At 39.1% G+C, this 13958-nt stretch overlaps 1 protein-coding gene and 1 long non-coding RNA gene across 6 annotated transcripts in view; both read left to right on the forward strand.

Annotated features, from left to right (window-relative positions):
- The window catches only part of nr3c2 (nuclear receptor subfamily 3, group C, member 2), a 66562-nt gene that overhangs the window by 11716 nt on the left and 40888 nt on the right, over window positions 1–13958 (forward strand). The window lies entirely within an intron of this gene.
- Window positions 2795–5485, forward strand: LOC115041244 (uncharacterized). Its single transcript, XR_003840595.1, has 2 exons — window positions 2795–3047; window positions 4659–5485. It is a non-coding gene; the product is annotated as an uncharacterized LOC115041244 (long non-coding RNA).

The raw sequence follows: 13958 nt of genomic DNA on the forward strand, positions 1-13958 counted from the left end.
CAGCAATAGCTGTGGCTGGAGGCATCATGTTTTCTGTCTGAAGGAAAATTTTCAGGAACACCCTGAAGGAATTTCTTCAAATTTGTTTTAAATATTCATTTGGACTCAAGGATGACCCGATTAGGATTTGTTAGTAAAAGGTCAAGGTTACTGAGATTTTCCAGGCAAGTTTCATTCCTCTAAATGCCTTGAGGGTAACGTCATTACATAAGATACAAATATCCACTTGGATTCACAAATTAATTTTGTTGGTCCAAAGGTCAAAGGCCACTGTGACCTCACAAACTATGTTTTTGACTGTAACACATGCGTTCATAAACTGAGATAAGATTTCATACAGATTTCTAATAGTGTAAAATTGTGAACTATTTATATTTTGTACAAAAATGAGTCAAAGGTTATCGTCACAGTGAAATCATAGTATTCTTCGAAAACACTTTTTACCACGATGCTTCTCTGTACCTCAGGAACAGAAGGAGAGTTTGTGATTAACTTGACCGCTTGGTGGTTTGTTGGTGATAATTAGAGTTTGGGTATGAGCTTTCTGTTATTCATGATCTTCCTCAGCTGGCAGACCTTGGGGAAAATGAAAAGAACCTGATGCAGCATTATTTTGTCACACTGGAGTTGGAGTAAGTGTGTGGAAGAGCACAGTCATACCCTGATTATGTTGTCTGTCTTATCACACACAGGCACATTTGCATTGCTTTCTTTAGGATAATATGCGACGTTAGTTTGCTGTTCCCACTCAGTTATCTTTATTTTCCAACTAACATTATTAAAGTAACTCAATTATGAATGAATGCTTGCTTCGACTAATTCAACGCTGAAGGTATTACAATTTTACACTTTTCTGCTTAACTTTACTAAAAGGACAGGTGTCTTTTTTCAAGTCAACTTAAACCAATACTCATTTTCTAAAGTTTATTTGAAGCTCATGAGGCTTTTTTTGTCTTAGTTACCCAAATGAAGTTGGCGCCTTTATCCTGGCATCGCTGTGTGTATGATTATTTCTGTTTTGTTTCCCATAACAAACTTACTGTACATACAACTACCAGAATGTACTGGTCTTCTGGGGATTAGCAAGGAAACACTGGCTGAGGGAACACCAAGAACGGATTTCATATGAAAAATACTTTCAGTGTGGAAGATAACCATTTGATCAGACAGCTCCAACCTCAGTTTAGTTTTGCCTGACTTAAAAATACATGTTTTTTAGCGTTTGTTCTGAACTTTCATGTATTATGAAGGTATAACTTCACAACCAGTAGGGTAGAAGGAACCATTACAGTTTTTAACAAAACCTTTGAAAATGCATTATAACAGTCTTTATAGCAGTATCTAAAGCTATCCCTAAAAGTGTAATAATAGTTGTCATCTCCCCAGTTGGAACACTAAAACGCCTCTTCGTGACCATTTGCTACTCTCCTATTCAATGCTAATGTCTAGTGTAGTCACACAGCATTGTTACTTATAAGTAACTTGTTCTTCAACATCACAGGCTACTCATTTGATAGCTGCTTTCCAAGGGCCAATTGTGGAAACATTTGCTCTTCCTGAGCTGAATTCCTGCTTTATTAAACAGCCACATTAACATAGACCACAGCATGGTTTACCTTGATGCTTGCGTGCCAGTGATGGTGAAAAGGTTTATCCACCACCTCAAGGGCACCGCTGTCATTATACAGTATCTCCACTATCTTGGATCTGTCCTGATCTACCTCTGATTCTCGAAACTCGACATCTGGTTGGTGTTGCTGCAGCTGAAAAGCTGCATATGCCAGCAGGCCAAGAAAACTCTGGTCTTCCGCAACCTGATTTTCTTGTTTTCTCAGAGGGCGATGGATTTGGGGACTTGCACCAAGACTTCTATTTGATGATGAATTTTTAACCACGATTTAAACCACTGACCTGAAGCAATGTCCTTGTCTGCAGCTGCTATAGTCAGCTATTCACTGCTTTTCAGAAAGAGGACCATAATTTGCCGTAATAACCCCAGTTCATGTGTGTGTGGCTTACTTTGCCAAATTTTTTTTTTTTTGAAACTTGGTTTTTGAAGTTCTGTTTTTACAACTGAAGAGGAGAAGCACTTTCTTTTGGGTTGATGGTGGAGGAGGATGTTATCCAGCCTGTTGTGAATGTAACTGACTGACATGCCTTTAGATCTCCCTTCATTCCAGTATGATTACACCCACACGCTCCAGTGTCAGTGACATATTCGCCTTGTGGTATTTCTGGCTCACCAGGAGGAAGCATCTTATTCACGTGTGATTCTGAAACTGCCGTTGCAATTACATGTTTGACAGCTTAAGTGGATGGGTTGATATACAGCAACTAATTGGAATATGCTTGAGTTTGATAGTGCCATAGTAACATAACTGCTGAGGAATAAAGGTGCAGAAACTGAGGAAAGCGATGACCTACTTTTGCAGTATTTCCCCTACCAATGCCTTGGGGGTGGGCACAAGACCTCCAGCCCCCTCAAGAAACCAAGACGCACAAAAAAGATTCATATGTTATTCATGTTATTTTCCCCAATTTACGCATGTTCCATTTCAGCTCAGTGTGAGAGTCTGTGTTTTTGCTGTTCTTCCTAGTTGAGTTTTTCCACTCTGTTTCACCATGTGGGGAGGGGCTACGACATGCACACACACACACACACACACACACACGGCAGAGTAAAGCACAGGCAGGACAACTTAGACACCTGTTATGTTAAATACAATAAAAGCTTCCTAACAGGTGTTATGAATTCCTCTAATACCAAATATTGAACTTGCCAACCCCACCAAGGCTGTCACCCTGGGGGAAATCGGTTAGCTCTGGTCATTGGTGATGTACACTGAGTTTATTATTGCCTGGTGCATGTGAAGACCCCATATCACCTCAATGCCTCTGTGTAAAAATCCTATTTTTAACCATATCAACATATTTCTAGGAGTTTCTACATCCTTAGTGTTTCAAATTGCTTTTCTGCCTTTAGGAGGGGGAATTTGCTACCTTCAATACAGTGAAGAAAAACAACCATCACATGTTTCAAATCACAAGTAAGTATACAAATATGATTAAATTATAGTACATGGAAGAAAATAGATTATCATCATTCATCAGAAACAGTTTCCACCTCCAAATGAATCTTAGAATACATCTTATGAGACATGTGTCATAGGCACCTGGGGCAGTGGTTACTCTAAAACAAGCCACGTGAGTTTGCGCCCTGTATTCTTCCTCATGCAATATCGCAACCTTTAAATGTGCCTGTAATTCTACATAATAACAACTAATTACTAATTGCAGTGTCATAAAAAAAAAGGAAAATAAAAAAAATAAAAAAATGCTGCAGTGCCCGTCACTCCTGTCTCTAGCCCTGAAAGAACAAGCCCAGTGCTGACATCACTGAATGCAGGGTTAGGGTTAGGCTTAGGGAAGATCAGTGCTGGAGGAAGTAAACAGATTTATGTTCCAATGTAAAATTATTCCATTACAAGCCCTTGAAATTCAATTGAAATAAAAAAATCTTTTCAACTTTAAGCATTAGATGCGTTATAGTGTGCGTTGTATGTTTAGAACCTTTTTATCCTGTAGCCTACCTTTCGTAACATTCATATTTAAAATATAACTTGTGGCTAAAGCTCTTGAATCTTAAATGTAATGAAGTAGAAAGTAGAATTTGTCGTGAAATCATCAGGGGAGATTGGCATAAATGAGATAGAGCCTACAACTTACAACAAAGGCCAAAATAAATTGTCAAACGTAAAGAGTTAGCCCCACAAGTACAAGCATTATAATAAGTTAGGCTAGAGCATTTTAATACACCTAATAGTGGTCAATTATTAATAGTAATTGCACAGAATAAACACTCAATGATTTATTATTTAGAAGCAGAAAAGAGAACACAGCAGACAACAAAATGCAATATCAAGGGGGGTTGAAGAATAGTGACGAGGTCGCTGCCCCTTATATAAAATATTTCATGTCACACGTTCACTTAGTGTCTCTATCCAAAAATACCTGTCAGATCAGGGAGAGGTCCCATTTTATTGTCAGTTTAGTGTCTCTGCCCTGGCAGTAGTTATTAGAGCGCCCATCTGTGGGTTGTATTAGACAAGCTCTACTGACAGCATGACTACCCCCCCTCTCTGTGAACAAAGTTGCATGCTCATTTCATGCAATATGAATTAAGGGCCAAACACTCACAAGTGTTTCAAGGGGTGATTTCCCCTTAGTGGTTACACTGGAGAGATGCCAGAAACTGAACAGGAGAAAATTATCATACTGCGTGGAGAGAGCGAGAGAAAGCTGTGTAAAAGTATCACACTTGTGACTGTGTGTATTTGAACATGTACATTATGTATGCGTGTTTACTCAAGGCTCAGGAGGGACAGTACAGCAGAGAGACAGAGAGAGAGGGGGAGATAGGAAGTGGACTTTGCATTTACAAAATTTAACACAAATGAGAACTCTCCTTGTCTTTTTTTTTTTTTTTACTAAGCGATAATGGCATGTTTGATTGGGAAGGAAGCCTGCAGGGCCTGATCAGTGTTTTAGTTTGGGCCAATATTCGTTTAGTGAAATAATTGCACTTGTTGAAGCTTTCCTACACGTGCCACTGTTTTCACACTTGACGACATGTTTTGTTTTTGTTTTGTTTTTTTCAGGCTTGGTTCAACTTGTTCATCAGGTTAACTAATCATGATTCATTCAAATGGCAGCCTTGAGAAATCAAGGGAATTTCCACTCAATTCCAAAATCCTGTACTACACAGCGGCTGCTTTTCAATAGACGTAGCATAGGCTTGCTTTAGGCTTATAGTAGTATAATTATTATATAATAATCAGTTTGACCTCCAACACCTTGTGTGACATATCAGTGTTGTAAGAGAAACAGAGCAGGCTATGCTCTGGTCCACTGGTAGAATGAGGTCCAACATACTGTACAGTCTCTACTTTCCGCCTTCACATGTCACGTGACGACACACACCATTTACGCAGCCCCTGGATGAAAGACAAGACAAAATGCTGAGTCAAAAGCTCAGTCTGTTGAATCACATCTCAAGCCCCACTACCATCACACACACACAGACCACACCCTGCCCGAGCTCGGCATTAATGGTGTTGAAAATGCTCACACGTCACGTGCCAATGCAATGAGAGAGGCAGCAGTGTCAGCAGAGCTAGCGCAAAGGCTCGGCAACTGTACAAGCTGCTGTACGTACAACCTCATCATGACTCACTTTCCTGCAGTTAATTGATTGAATAATTATAGATTAGTGGTTGAAACTCACGGCAAAAGATTTTTTATGGAGATTGATAGTCGTAAGCAGACATCATCAAAGACACCAGCCTTTGTGCAACTGAAAAACTGAAATTAGCACTTTGAATCTTCTGACTTCTGAAGTTCTTCTCATAAAAAGATTCTTTAAAGGAGCCACAGTTTGAAAAAAAAAAAAAAAACACAAAAAACTAAACAAAACAAAACAAAAAAACCCAAGTTAAATAAATTGATTTCAGTTTGTAATCCTTTATCTACTGTGGGCTACTTCATACCAAACTTTTCTCCACAACAGCCATGAGAGCTAGTATGCCAAATGTTTCATTATGGTGTTTGTGAAAGGCTTATAGTCCTCCTGCTGTCGAGTTTACATTTGATAGTGCTACATGCAATCTGACATGGATTCAAAGATTTAGATCCACATTTGTCTAATGCATGCTCACCAATGGTCAGACAGAATTTCACAAATACCACATCCACACAACAATCTGACAGTTTTGGTCCCATCTTTTCTGTCTCACTGTGGTATTTAACAAACATCTGCGGGCTGCGTGATTTAGTTATTCCCCCTCAGTGGGCTCCCTTTGGTTTCAGTCCCCTCGTGGCTCCCTTTGGGGTATACACAAACAGACACACATACGTGCATGATCGTAAACAACCACAGCTGCTTTGTGGACATGTTGATATTTCAATCTGGCTTCTCATTTTTGACTGTATTTTGCAGGATTGTAAGATAATTTTTACAGTTTGTTGATTTAACCACCATTTTTAAATAATGAATAGTCAGTTTTATGACACTATTGATGCAACTTAGTTTTTGTTTTTTTTTCCATGCAGTGTTTGCAAGATATACATTTAACATGAATAATAAGTAAATACGACTGGTCAATATCACTTTTAAACTTTTAAGTAATCACTAATCTTGTCCATTAATCATGTCAAATGAAGGTAAAATGTCGAGAAATATTTGACAATAAATGTCAGTAATTACGTCTTTAGAGACATTTTTTTTTTCTCATACTTTGTATATCTGTCCTTATTTTTGAAGACAGATTAGATCCTTAGAGATGACACCAATCTTGTCAAGTTTTTGTCTTTTTTGAAAATTGGGGTCATTCCCATGTTAGGAAACCCTCAAATCAACTCAAATCAAATCAGATTTATTTATCTAGCTACAACTCGTAACACAGTTACATCAGGGCACTCTGCATATAGAACAGTTCCCGACCAAACTCTTGATAAAATTCTCTTCCTGCACTGCGATGATTGGGAGTCATCTTTTCATTTCATTTAGTATTTGGGTGTGGGTATGTCACCGCAGTAGACCGGGCCAGGTCCACACCACACATGCTGGCCCTTATCCACACCGTTATTTTGTTTGGTTATTTTGGTTGCATCTGAACTGCCTAAATTCACAAAGTCACGTTGTGTGTAGTTTTGCGGCGGTTTTCTTTTGGAATGTTGACCTTGGAGCAACAATAATAACTTATGTTGCATTAAGATTGCACCTTGGAGCCTGTAATTTCTGAATGTGTTAGGATCTGCATCTGGTGATTATATCAGAAGAAACATGGAAGGGAAATGTCTGAAAGTAGGAGTGTCGAGACAAAATCATGAATAAAATCTACGACTTCCTCTGCTGTTGGACCAAGGTCTCAGAGCTCCACCAAGCGCAGTGAATGCATGACAACAGATTTCTTTTTTTAGATTGCTTCGATCTATTTTGAGAGATGGGTAATGATACAGGACAGACACTGAAGGACATTCAAACCTGTCAACTCCTCTTGCTTCACACCCCATTGGTCAAAGGGAAGATGGCATTGATGAAAGGTCATGGTAATGCTGATTAAAACTGAATATATTCTAATCTAAAGGCAGTGTGTGGTAGTTTCTATTTGCTGTCTATCGATAGATCAGGTAATTGATCCGAGCTGTCCTCACAGAGTAGAGCTCGCTCTGCCTCTAGCATCTGTTAACCCTGCTGTGTATTATCAGGCTCTTGTGCACAAAGGGAGGGTCGTAGTATCTTAAAGTGTACCAACACACCGCTGCACTACAATATCAGGAGGAGAAAAGTCTACACATTAAGACTATTGTTTTGCTTTAGTGCATCTCTTAAAACAAAAAAGCCTTTTAACAACAATTTAATAACGTCAGTATTTCATTTTCATATCACAATGACCACTTTAGAAGCACAATGGAAAACACAGCTGAAAGAGCAGTTCTATCTTACGTTTTATATTAGTTTTTGACCACCATGATTGCCTCTGTCTCTTGGAAATAAGTTATACAACAACTAAATCAATCTGCTAATGTTTTTACACCCCTATAAAGTGACATAACAATCTGTGTGACTGAGAAAAGGGAGGTGTAAAAGCTTGCAGAAAGTGTTGCTTTACAGTATAACATCACGGTGCAAACCTCTGACAGTTTATGTGCCACCAACCTTGAAATCCTTAGTTACAAAAGGCTCAAGCAGAATTTACATGTTAAAGCAATGTTACACTTATGTTTGTGAAGGATGGAGGTGCTGCATTTCTACTACTTCTCTGTGTGTACAGACTTTACGAGCACCAGTACGAATTCAAGTGGAAATTAAACTCACTGAAAATGTTTAATAAGCCCACATTTCTCATTTATTCAGAGGCCACATAAAAGTGAAGCACCAAAATAACTAGCTATCTAATTTGCTTTATGTCAGTGTCCTTCTGAGAATCTTAAATTTACAGTAAGAAGAAAATCGAGAGGGAAAGAGGCATGAGAGGCAGAAACGGATAAAGAGCTGCACAGGGAGGAGAGATGGACGGAGAGGAGGAGAAGATGATCAGAGATAAGCAGAAAGAGGAACAAAAGGGCAGAGGGAAAGGGCATGTCTAAACCCTCTTTCAATTTATTCCATATTGTTCATTGCAGATGAAAGATTTCAGACTGGAAACTCTCAATAAAGTACCACATGAACATAATTAATCCCCACACATCAACCCACACCCCACTGAACTGAATCCTCTTCTTTTTAATTATACAAAAATGGCTTTATCCAGCAAACGAATCGTGCTCTGTGATAATCAAAGCATAATGTTTGAAAGAGGGAACATGGACATTGCTCTGCACCATACACCATACAATGATTACAGTTGCTTTAATGAGATGTGGGTCAATTTATAGAATCTGAAGGAATTGCTAGTTTCTTTTCAGTGCACGTGCTGAACAAATAAAAAAAGAAGCCATATACAGTATAGTCATATATATATATATATATATATAGTATAGTCTCTCAAACAACAAGCAGAAATACTCTCTACAGTAGATGCCTGGAGGAAGTGAGGAATGTAAGGCGAACAGTGTCTTGTCCTTCCTGTTATCTTTTCTTATAGCTCATAGTCAGTGACTGTGGAGACATTGCCACTGGCTGCATCTGACTGGGATTTCAAACATTACCAAAGTCTGTTTCTCTGCTGCTCCAGCTTTGGTATTGAAGGTCAAAAAATTTGAGATATCTCAATTAAACTTAATTTTAAGAGCAAATTTGACCGGCCCCTCATATCAAAAAAGAGCACACTGCACATTGAACAAAGAGCTCAGAAGAAGTGACTACTGCCTGGAAAGGAAGAATGAGTAGATAGACCAGACAAACTTGGCAGGAAGACTGAGCTCACACAAGAATGTAGACGTTTGGTCCAAAATCAATCCAGCCTACTAATATTTGATTCTCCAAAAATTGAGGCTTCCATTGGCAGAGACGCAACACACACCAACTGGAAGTGCTGTTATATAGATAGCAACAGTGTGAGCATAGAAATGCCTTCCAAATGAATTCGCTCAAACTCAGCTAGAATTTGTACATGTAAAATGTACAAGTGAACCTATTGATTGACGAGAAAAAAGCTTCAGCTCAACTTGGACAAGAAATAGTCAAACAGTTCGGACTTCATGCTCACTATAATACCTGTGTGCCCAGAAGTGCTGCTGTCAGCTGCAGTTTGCTGTCACAATAATGCATTTTAGTTTCTGCGGTACAATGCATTACTGATGACCCCCACATTTACAGAAAAGATCACAACAGACTCTCTTCATTTGCCTTTCAAAATAAAAACAGTGATAACAAGTTGAACTATAGGTTTTGTATTCTGTATGATGAAATGAGGTCTGACATTTTACAGCTGAATGGACAAACCTCCTCTCTGAAACTGCATTAAGCTGAATTTCCTGTCCCATACTTCCCTTGTCAAGTCATATCTACTGTCTCTGTATTGCACATTTCTGACGAAAAAAAAAGACCTTTGCTTATATAGTGGGCAATAACTGTTTACAGATGGGGCTGGTTTTAATGAAATGGGACCGAAGCCACACTTTCACATGTTTGGCAAATCCTGGCAGTGGTCTCCAATGAGTGTGTTAGTTCTCCTCGATCCAGAGCAACACGATGATTGTTGATTTCTAAACTGCACGAATTCTGCTATATAGGGTGGACGAGTGTTTTATCTGCAGCTCAATAAATAAATAAATAGCAGCAATAATAAAAGAATCAGGGTTCATTTCCTGTTTATTTTTGCTTTTAGTTTTACTGCCTTAGCCCACTCACATATGCACTACATCTCCGGTTTAATTTTTAGCTCCAAGTTTGAACAAAGATGGGTAAATGCTTCTTTATGTGGTGGGAAGTGGGACAAATGGAGAGAAATCACACCTGAACCAAAACATACAAACACAATAACCACAAACATGCTCAATCTTGTATTGGGTGTTCCCATGACACTGACTGATGTTCGACAAGTCATTAAATGTAGGTGTATGTGTGAAAAATGTTTTTCAATATTATAAAACAACAACCCCAAAACAAAATGAATGATCAAAAACACACTCCCTGCTTACAAATACACTGGAACATTTTTAGAGGGTCTTAAGTATTTACTACTTCTATTCAAACTGACGTTTACAGAGAATGTAAACCTTAATTTAACAGTTATCTTAAATGGTGTTATTTTAGTGATACCACTGCTTTGATCTGATAAAAAAGTTCATTAACTAATGCACTGCATTGGCTGATAGACTGGTTTGTGGTAAGCATGCACTCATTGAACTGTCATTCAAACATGCCCTCAATTATGCTTCAAGTACTAGTTAAATTTAAACAGTGAGATATATATTAAAAAAAAATGTGACCTAACTATACTGAAGAAGAAAATGATCTGTAGAGTCCAAACTGTTTATTTCTGCTGTAAAGTTATGCATTTTAATATGGGAGTCAATGGGCTTTGACTGGCACTTACAGCAGGCCTCAAGTGGCCATTTAAAGAACTGCCATTTCTGGCACTTCCAAGTTGGCCTAATTTTTCAGCCTTGCAGGCTGTCGATTGGTGGAAACTTAAATTACCAGCACATGGCATTATAACACAAATAATATGAGCTTACTATAGCAAAGATGAACAGGCCTGTTTCTCTGCTTACCTTTAAGCCAGTACTGATAAAAGAACTCTCCCAGCAGCATTTGTGCTATTTTCAATCTAAATTCTCGTACTGTTCAAGATGCGTGAGTCACACAATAATTTGAAACTACTTAAGTGAGTTTTACTGGATGGACCGAGCTCTTGCAGACTTCCTCTTGGAAACTATTCAAGTTATATACTAGAAACAAAATATTGTTAAATCTCCTAAATTCTGCAGGAAGGTAGAATATATTTGGCTGTCTGTCTGCAGCATGTTATAGTCAATGAGCCACAAAAAACGATCAGAAATTATTGCTTTTGAGGTTCCTTGAGACTGCCTTCATTACAGCTAATTGGATTGAATGGTGCCCACTCATTGGCCTACATTTATACATTTACATCGTATTTAAGGCGCTTAATCTGAATTGCACTGATATCATGAGACTGACATTTAAGCTCTTAAATCCGGAGGATGTTATAAGGGTTTTAGAAGGAGGGAGGAAGAGTGAGGGGGAGGAAGGGAGAGAGACAGAGAGAGAGAGGGAAGAAACAGAAGAAAGAAACCAGTGAGAGGGTCTCAGTGACTGTGTGCTCAGAGAGACAGTAAAGCAGAATGACAGTGCAGGGCTTTTGTTCGAAAGACTGCCAGCATGTCAGTTCCGATGTAACATTTTTATCGACACCCTCCTCGCCACAACCTGACAGGCGGGCAGGAGCTCAACTTTTACGTTCCACACCAGAAGTTCAGGGTTATTGAAACAGGTTCCCTTGGCAAACTTTGGAGAAAATCTGTCTTTTTTCCCCTGTTGTCTGCTGCTTAGGGAAGTATGCAAGACTGGCAATGTTTATTCACTTGACCTAGAAAAAGCTCTTGGTTTAACCGTGCACATCTTTTGAATTCGCAAGTCATTTTTGATTTTATAGTGGAACTGTATACAGTGTGTGGAAGCGCAGTGTAGGCTATTTACTGCATGATTTGTTGTTGTTTCAGAGAATCTCAGAGGGAAAATGGTTTGGGTTTTTTGGGACTTGCAGGTTTCTGCATTAGGCATTGCACTGAAATAGAGATAGTTTCAAACTGTGACTAGATAAAAAAAAAAAAAAAAAAGCTCCGCTGTGCATGACAATAATCTTTTAACCAACCAAGTATTACCTTCAATGTACTGGTATTTGAGCCAAGTACCGACCTGTTTGTCAGGAAATTTTGATTTGAAACAATTAAGTACTAAATCAATGAGTAAGAACATAAAATAACTGATGCAAAAATGGCAAAAAAAAAAGAAGAAGAAGAAGAAGAAGAAGAAGAAGAAGAAGAAGAATTTGCCCCACCTTCTTAAATGTGACCAAACCACTACGTGAAAAATGCATCCACACCTCCTGGTTTTTGGTTAACTGCTAACAGACTCACCAGCTAGCAGCAAAGTAGCACTAGTCATTCACACAAGCTCCATTTGTCTCCATTTGTTTTCAGTTTATTGGGCAATTTACTCTATCTGGCATTTTGTTCTCTGGATTGTACATCATTTCACTCAATAAAAGGTTATTTAAGGAGAACAAAACGCACTGTGATAACAGAGTCTCTTTGCGCACTAACAGGACAATAAAATGAACGTTAATTCAAATGTTCATTCATTCAACTCCAGTTTAAGAATCCACAAAATATTCTTCTTTTGTGTACCAATTCGACAGTAGAGCATTAAATAAAAGTGGTTGTTGCAGCAAAGCTAATAAGCTACAGTGGTTTCCTCCAGTCGGTCTATTTGTTCCCTCAAAGGTCAGCACTGTCAAGACAGTTTGCTATATGTCAGTGAATCAGAGTTCAACTCAAATGAATTTAGACCTTCCGTGAGAGAAAAGGAAAACCCTCATCAAATAATCTTTAGTTTAAACCTCACAGCTAATTTCACCGCAAGATAACATCACTTTCCCATTTACTCGCACTCTGCATTTAAACCAAGCCGCTGCTATATTTACCCAATTTTTAGCGATACCTGGCCGTAGACAGGAAGCACAGCCGATTCCTGCACAACTGTCCATCTGGACACTAATACATAATAGAAACCCAAAGCTATTTCACTGTCCATAGACAGACGGTGTTGGGTGTTGTTCACTGCAGGATCTCAGTTTAAGCCTGGCAACATATATTCATCCAGCAAATCTGTGTGCAGGAAAGGTTCCGTTGATGTCTAATAAGCAAATATTGACATCTCACAAAACTCGCTAATACTGAACAGCAAGTTATCTGACATCTTAATTCACTGTTAGTATTTTGATTGCTTCTGACCACCTCAAATGATGCAAGCATTCCATATCGATCCTGCGCTTTGTGTCTTATGTTTGTTTGCCGATTGCTCAATAATCCAATTATTGCAGCACAGCTTTCTCTGAGTGCTTGTGATGTGTAGAGACGCTTCCATAGTATGCAGAGAGGAGCGAGAAAAGAGGGGAAGGGAGGACGCAAAGTGGGAGAAAACTCAGAGAGGGAGACAGGCAGCACGAGGGAGCCCGTGTGGGGGTGAGAGGGAGAAAGGGAGGGTGAACGAGCGGAGAAAGAAATCACCGAGGGACTCTGTGACTGTGTGTGTTCATGTGAGAGAAAGAAAAAGACGAGGGAGGGGAGGGGGGAGTGAAAATGGGACTGAAAGTCACAAGCACAAGCACAAGTTACCTTTTTAAATGCACTGACCTTGTGCTCTTCACATTAACCTCGCTCTCTAGGAGAATTAGTCTGTATCGTTCACACTCTGCTTTTGCTAACTGCGCCAATTGATTTCAGTGGACCAGAAAAGGGTAAATTGAATCTCTTGTTACCCTGGACAAAGACCAAGGGAATACATGGTAATGCTGCACAGAAAGACCTGAAAAAACAGCCTATGCCCACTGTTAGTCCACTGCTGTCTCTCTGGATAGATCTGGTGAGACTAGAATGGCTCTCCCTCACTCCTGTTTAGTGTGCATCAGGTTTCAATTGTAGGGAAGGAGAGAGAGGACAAAAGAATACTGAATTGGCACAGTGAACAAATATTTTTCAGTGAGTGACATGTAGCATTATAGCATTGTACTGCAGCCATTCTAACCCTATTAAATCAGCAGTGAGTGTATTACTTCTGATTGATGGCCGAGGGCGAGGAGCTCAGACAGATTCATTTACGCGGCATTTGCTCCTCGTTAATAACAACTGATGCTATCACAACAAAAACAAGTTTTCAAATAGTCCTTTGTACATTCAACCCCAGCACTAAAGGCTTTGGGGTGCAATGA

The sequence above is a fragment of the Echeneis naucrates genome, chromosome 1 (genome assembly GCF_900963305.1).
Source record: "Echeneis naucrates chromosome 1, fEcheNa1.1, whole genome shotgun sequence".
NCBI lineage: Eukaryota > Metazoa > Chordata > Actinopteri > Carangiformes > Echeneidae > Echeneis > Echeneis naucrates.